This window comes from Malurus melanocephalus, unplaced genomic scaffold, assembly GCF_030028575.1.
Source record: "Malurus melanocephalus ecotype Western Australia unplaced genomic scaffold, MMel_1.1 scaffold_1884, whole genome shotgun sequence".
NCBI classification, from domain to species: Eukaryota; Metazoa; Chordata; class Aves; order Passeriformes; family Maluridae; genus Malurus; species Malurus melanocephalus.
The window spans coordinates 3,328-11,177 of record NW_026625116.1 but is presented as its reverse complement, the minus strand read 5'-3'; the positions used below and the strand labels follow the sequence as shown (position 1 = coordinate 11,177).

At 58.0% G+C, this 7,850-nt stretch overlaps 1 long non-coding RNA gene across 1 annotated transcript; it reads left to right on the top strand.

Annotated features, from left to right (window-relative positions):
* The first annotated feature begins 27 nt into the window (after window positions 1-27).
* LOC130587418 (uncharacterized) lies at window positions 28-1,197 on the top strand. Its single transcript, XR_008966790.1, has 2 exons — window positions 28-174; window positions 992-1,197. It is a non-coding gene; the product is annotated as an uncharacterized LOC130587418 (long non-coding RNA).
* The last annotated feature ends 6,653 nt before the right edge of the window (window positions 1,198-7,850 follow it).

The window sequence follows — 7,850 nt, the reverse complement described above, 5'->3', positions numbered from 1 at the left end:
TTTTTTTTATTTTGGGAATTTCGGGATCCCAATTTTCCCAAATTCCCATTTTTTCGCCCCAGATTGGCCACGGATTTTCCAGAGGGGGTCAGGGAATGTCGAGTTCCTGCCCTGGGGCTCGAGGAGCTGCTCCGGGAACGTCGGGAAATGCTCCAGGGAAGAGAAGAATTCCAGGTGGGATTTTGGGGGAAAAAACGGGAATTTTGGGCAAAAAAAGAGAGAATTTTGGGGAAAAAACAGTGGGAATTCCAGAGGAAAAAAATGGGGTTTCGAGGGAAAAAAACGGGGATTTTTGGGGAAAAAAAGGGGATTTTTTGGGAAAAAAATGGGGATTTTGGGGAGAAAAGATGGGAATTTGGGAAAAAAAAATGGGAATTTTGGGGAAAAAGCAAGAATTCCAGAGGAAAAAAATGGGAATTTTGGGAAAAAAAACAGCGGGAATTTGAGAGAAAAAAAAATATGGGATTTGGGGGAAAAAAATCTGGAATTTTTTGGGGAAAAAACTGGGATTTTTTGGGAAATTTTTGGGGGAAAATTCCTGAAATTTTTGGGAAAATTCTTGAAATTTTTGGGGAAAAGTCCCTGGAATTTTTTTGGGGAAAATGGTGGGAATTTTGGGGAGGGAATTCATGGGGTTTTGGGGGGAAAAAAAGGGGATTTTGGGCAAAAAACCCGGGAATTTTTGGGGAAAATTTGGGGGATTTTGGGAGGGAAAATTCCATAAATTTTGGGGGAAAATTCCTGGGATTTTGGGGCAAATTTTGAGAATTTTTGGGAGGGAAATTTCCAGGATTTTGGGGTGGAAATTCCTGGGATTTTGGGGAAAAAAATTTCCCAGGAGTTTTGGGGGAAATCCTCGAGATTTTGGGGATAAAAATCTCCGGGATTTGACGAGAAATTCGTGAGATTTTGGGAGGGGGAAATTCCTGGGATTTTGGGGCGAATTCCCAGGATTTTGGGATGGAATTTTCCCGAATTTTTTCCCCTCCAGGAGGAGCTGGAATTCTGCGAGCGGCTGCTGCAGCTTTGCTTCGCCACTCCCCCCGAAGAATCCACCATGGACCGGTGACCCCAAAAAAAAACACCAAAAATCCCCCAAAAAATCCCAAAAAACCAAAAAAAAACCAAAAAAAACCACCCAAAAACCAGAAAAAACCCGCAAAAAAAACACAAAAAACTCCCAAAAAACTCCAAAAATGCCGCTCAGGGGGGAAAAAAAAGCCCCGGGCTGAGATTTTGGGGTGAAAAAAGTGAAGAAAAGGCGGAAAAGGCGCTGATGACGCCATCAGTGACGTCACGAAGCCAAAAAAGGACGCAATGGTCCCGAAATCCCGCGAAATTCAGCGCGCGGGGCGTGGTTATGTTAATGAGAAGGCGTGGTTATGTTAATAAAGCAGAAGGGGCGTGGTTTATGTGTATATGGTGCTGTGGGCGTGGCCTCCCGCCGTTACCGTGGCGACCGCGTCGCTGTGGGCGGGGCCTCCCCGCTTTCCTCGCCGGTGATTGGCTGGCCGCGCGTTGCCGCCGTTTTTCTCGCCGCTGATTGGTCCGCTCTCCGCCGAGCTCGCCGCTGATTGGCCGGCCGGTGTTGGGGGGGTGGCGGCCGTTCCGTGAGGGCTCAGTCATGGCGGCGGCGTTGGAGGAGGCGGTTGGGACCGTCAGTTGGTGGGGGGTGTCCCCGGCCATCGATCTCTGCGAGCACCGTGAGCCCGGGACCCCCGGGAACCCCTCATGACCCCCGGGATCCCCTCACGACCCCCGGGATCTCCTCACGGTCCCCCGGGAACCCCTCCCGACCCCCGGATCCCCTCACGATCCCCAGGACCCCGTCCGGTAACCGGGGAGCCCTGCCGGTAACCAGGCACCTTCCTGGTAACCGCGGCCCCTCCCGGGTCCCGGGTCCCTCTCCGGTAACCGCGGCTCCTCACGGTGCCCGGGACCCCCTCACGGTCCCCGCGGGTCAGGAGGGGTCCCCGGGACCCCTCTCCCGGTCCTCTCTCCGGTAACCGGGGAGCCCTTTCCGGTAACCGCGGCCCCTCACGGTTCCCGGGTCCCCTCACGGTAACCGCGGCTCCTCTCCGGTCCCCTCACGGTAACCGGGACCCTTCCCGACCTCGGACCCCCTCCCGGACCCCTCACGGTCCCAGGGACACCCTCACGGTCCTTTTTCCGGTAACCGGGTCCCCTCCCGGTCCTTTCCCGGTCCCCCGGGTCCGCTCTCCGGTCCCCGGGTCCCCTCCCGATCCCCTCCGATCCCCTCCCGATCCYCTCCGATCCCCTCCCGATCCCCTCCGATCCCTCCCGATCCCTTCCGATCCCCTCCGATCCCTCCCGATCCCCTCTCTGTCCCCTCACTGTCCCCTCCCTGTCCCCTCGCTGTCCCCGTTGTCCCTCGGCAGTCCCGGCGGGCGCGGGCTCGGTGTCGGTGCTGCTGCTCGGAGCGGCCGAGGGGCGGCATCTGCTGCTGACAGCGGCCAGAGCGCGGCGGGGACCGGAACGGGACATTACCGTGAGTGAGGGGGGGACATTGGGGACATTGGGGACACTGAGGGGACATTGGGGACATTGGGGCATTGGGGACACTGAGGGGACATTGGGGACAGCACAGGGACATCACCGTGAGTGATGGGGGACATTGGGGACATTGGGGACACTGAGGGGACATTGGGGACATTGAGGGGACAGGGAGAGCGCGGCGGGGACCCGGGAGGGACATCACCGTGAGTGATGGGGGGACATTGGGGACACTGAGGGGACATTGGGGACACTGAGGGGACACTGAGGGGACACTGGTCACTCCTGGTCACTCCTGGTCACTCCCATTGTCCCCGTTGTCCCCTCAGGTGTTTGTGTCGGAGCAGAGCCCCGAGGCGGTGGCGCGACAGCTGCTGTTCCTATTGCTGAGCATGGAGAGACCGGACACAGCCCTGCGGCCAGCAGGTACTGACCAGTGACCACTGAGTGACCAGTGAGTGACCAGTGAGTGACCAGTGAGTGACCCTGAGTGACCCTGAGTGACCCCTGAGTGACCACTGAGTGACCAGTGACTGTGAGTGACCAGTGAGTGACCAGTGAGTGACCACTGAGTGAGTGACCCCCTGCTGTTCCTATTGCTGAGCATGGAGAGACCGGACACAGCCCTGCGGCCAGCAGGTACTGACCACTGACCACTGAGTGACCAGTGACCAGTGACCGTGAGTGACCCTGAGTGACCACTGAGTGACCAGTGACCAGTGAGTGACTGTGAGTGACCACTGAGTGACACTGAGTGACCAGTGAGTGACCCCTGAGTGACCACTGAGTGACCGTGAGTGACACTGAGTGACCACTGAGTGACCAGTGAGTGACCACTGAGTGACCGTGAGTGACCCCTGAGTGACCCTGAGTGACCACTGAGTGACTGTGAGTGACCACTGAGTGACACTGAGTGACCACTGAGTGACCACTGAGTGACCCCTGAGTGACCCTGAGTGACCATTGAGTGAATGAATGACCCCTGAGTGACCACTGAGTGAATGAATGACCCCTGAGTGAATGAATGACCACTGAGTGAATGAATGACCCCTGAGTGACCACTGAGTGAATGAATGACCCCTGAGTGACCATTGAGTGAATGAATGACCACTGAGTGAATGAATGACCCCTGAGTGACCATTGAGTGAATGAATGACCACTGAGTGACCATTGAGTGACCACTGAGTGACCAGTGAGTGACACTGAATGACACTGAGTGACCACTGANGGGGACACTGGGGGGACATTGGGGACAGCGGCCAGAGCGCGGAGGGGACAGCACAGGGACATCACCGTGAGTGATGAGGGGACATTGGGGACATTGGGGACACTGAGGGGACATTGGGGACAGGGAGAGCGCGGCGGGGACAGCACAGGGACATCACCGTGAGTGATGGGGGGACATTGGGGACATTGGGGACATTGGGGACAGTGAGGGGACATTGGGGACACTGAGGGGACATTGGGGACATTGGGGACATTGGGGACACTGAGGGGACAGCACAGGGACATCACCGTGAGTGATGGGAACATTGGGGACATTGAGGGGGACATTGAGGAGACACTGAGGGGACAGGTCACTCCTGGTCACTCCCGGTGTCACTTGTGGTCACTCCCGGTGTCCCCTCAGGTGTTCGTGTCGGAGCAGAGCCCCGAGGCGGTGGCGCGACAGCTCCTGTTCCTATTGCTGACCACTGAAAAACCGGACACAGCCCTGCGGCCAGCAGGTACTGACCACTGAGTGACCACTGAGTGACCCGTGAGTGACCACTGAGTGACCAGTGAGTGACCAGTGAGTGACCAGTGAGTGACCACTGAGTGACCACTGAGTGACCACTGAGTGAGTGACCCCCTGCTGTTCCTATTGCTGACCACTGAAAAACCGGACACAGCCCTGCGGCCAGCAGGTACTGACCACTGACCACTGAGTGACCAGTGAGTGACCATTGAGTGACCACTGAGTGACCAATGAGTGACCCCTGAGTGACCCTGAGTGACCACTGAGTGACCCCTGAGTGACCCTGAGTGACCCCTGAGTGACCACTGAGTGAGTGACCCCATGGTGTGACAACTGCTGTTCCTATTGCTGACCACTGAAAAACCGGACACAGCCCTGCGGCCAGCAGGTACTGACCACTGACCACTGAGTGACCAGTGAGTGACCAGTGAGTGACCTTGAGTGACCAGTGAGTGAGTGACCCAATGGTGTGACAGCTCCTGTTCCTATTGCTGAGCATTGAAAAACCGGACACAGCCCTGCGGCCAGCAGGTACTGACCACTGACCAGTGAGTGACCCCTGAGTGACCACTGACCACTGAGTGACCACTGAGTGACCACTGAGTGACCACTGAGTGACCAGTGAGTGACCGGTGAGTGACCACTGAGTGACCGTGAGTGACCACTGAGTGACCGTGAGTGACCAGTGAGTGACCAGTGAGTGACCAGTGAGTGACCGTGAGTGACCACTGAGTGACCGTGAGTGACCATTGAGTGACCACTGAGTGACCCTGAGTGACCCTGAGTGACCACTGGGTGACCATTGAGTGAATGAATGACCCCTGAGTGAATGAATGACCACTGAGTGACCACTGAGTGACCATTGAGTGAATGAATGACCACTGAGTGAATGAATGACCCCTGAGTGACCACTGAGTGAATGAATGACCCCTGAATGACCACTGAGTGAATGAATGACCCCTGAGTGACCACTGAGTGAATGAATGACCCCTGAGTGACCACTGAGTGAATGAATGACCATTGAGGGACCATTGAGTGAATGAATGACCACTGAGTGACCATTGAGTGAATGAATGACCCCTGAGTGACCACTGAGTGNCTGAGTGAATGAATGACCACTGAGTGACCACTGAGTGACCATTGAATGACCAAATGACCCCTGAGTGACCACTCTCTGTGTCCACAGCCCGTGCCGCTGTCCTGCTGGAGCTGTTTGGCTCCGGCCATCTCCGGCCAGGAACGGCCGCGGTTCTGCGCGGGGCCGCGGGGAGACTGCGGCGCTGGGTCAGTGCTGACCACCACCGGGATGGACAGAGGGACGGACAGAGTGGACATCAGAGTGGACAGAGGGATGGACCCGCGGATCTGCGGCTCATGAAGGTACAAAATGGGGATGGGGACACTGGGATGGACACTGGGAGTGACCATGAGTGACCGGGGGTGACCGGGGATGGGTCAGTGCTGACCACCACCGGGATGGACATTGGGATGGACAGAGGGATGGACAGAGGGACGGACCCGCGGATCTGCGGCTCATGAAGGTACAAAATGGGGATGGACACTGGGAGTGACCGCGAGTGACCGGGAGTGACCGGTACTGGGATGGGGACATTGGGAGTGACCAGGGATGGGTCAGTGCTGACCACCACCGGGATGGACATTGGGATGGACAGAGGGACGGACAGAGGGACGGACCCGCGGATCTGCGGCTCATGAAGGTACAAAATGGGGGTGGGGACACCGAGAGTGACCGCGAGTGACCAGGGATGGGGACACCGGGAGTGACCAGTACTGGGATGGACACACTGGACACACTGGGAGTGACCGGGGCTGGGATGGACACACCGGGAGTGACCGGTACCAGGTCCTGGGGACATTTAGGACACTGGGAGTGACCGGTACCGGATTCTGGACACTGAGAGTGACCGGTACCGGGTCCTGGGGGCACCAGGACTGACCAGTACTGGGATGGAGACACCGGGAGTGACCAGTACCGGGTCCTGGACACAGCGGGAGTGACCGGTACTGGGTCCAGGACACACCAGGAGTGACCAGTACCAGGTCCTGGGGACACCAGGAGTGACCGATACCAGGTTCTGGACACACTGGGAGTGACTGGGACTGACCGGTACTGGGATGGACACTGGGAGTGACCAGTACTGGGTCCCGGGGAGACAGTGGACATTGGGAGTGACCGGTACCGGGTCCTGGACACACCAGAAGTGACCGATACCAGGTCCTGGGGACATTTAGGACACTGGGAGTGACCGGTACTGGGATGGACACACCGGGAGTTACCGGTACTGGGTCCTGGACACTGAGAGTGACCGGTACCAGGTCCTGGGGGGACAGTGGACACCAGGAGTGACCGGTACGGGGTCCTGGACACACCGGGAGTGACCGGTACCGGGTCCTGGGGACATTTAGGACACCGGGAGTGACCAGTACTGGGTTCTGAACACACTGGGAGTGACCAGGAGTGACTGGTACTGGGATGGACACTGGGAGTGACCGGTACCGGGTCCTGGGGACATTTAGGACACTGTGAGTGACCAGTACTGGGTTCTGGACACACCGGGACTGACCGGTACCAGGTCCTGGGTGTACAGTGGACATTGGGAGTGACCGGTACTGGGTTCTAGACACACCGGGACTGACCGGTACTGGGATGGACACACCGGGACTGACCGGTACCGGGTCCAGGACACACCAGAAGTGACCGGTACCAGGTCCTGGGGACATTTAGGACACTGGGAGTGACCGGTACTGGGTCCTGGACACACCGGCAGTGACCGATACCGGGTCCAGGACACACTGGGAATGACTGGTACTGGGATGGACACATTGAGAGTGACCGGTACCGGGTCCTGGGGACATTTAGGACATTGGGAGTGACCGGTACTGGGATGGACACACTGGGAGTGACCGGTACCGGATTCTGGACACACCGGGACTGACCGGTACTGGGATGGACACACCGGGAGTGACCGGTACCGGGTCCTGGGGGGACAGTGGACATTGGGAGTGACCGGTACTGGGTCCAGGACACACCGGCAGTGACCGTTACCGGATTCTGGACATTGAGAGTGACCGGTACCAGGTCCTGGGGACATCAGGAGTGACTGGGACTGACCAGTACTGGGATGGACACACTGGGAGTGACCGCTACCAGGTCCTGGGGGGACAGAGGACATTGAGAGTGACCGGTACCGGGTCCTGGACACACCAGGACTGACCGGTACTGGGATGGACACACCAGGAGTGACCGGTACCGGGTCCTGGGGGTACAGTGGACATTGAGAGTGACCGGTACCGGGTTGTGGACACACCGGGAGTGACCGGTACCGGATCCCGGACACACTGGACACACCGGGAGTGACCGGTACTGGGATGGACACACCGGGACTGACCAGGACTGGGATGGACACACTGGGAGTGACCGTTCCCGGGTCCTGGGGACATTGGTGACCCCGTCACTGACCGGTCCCGGTTCCCACGGTGACCCCGTCACTGACCGGTCACTCTGCCCCTCCCCCGCAGTGCCGTGACCGCGACGCTCTCGAGGCCGTTCTGCTGCGCTGGGAACGGGCACTGCCCA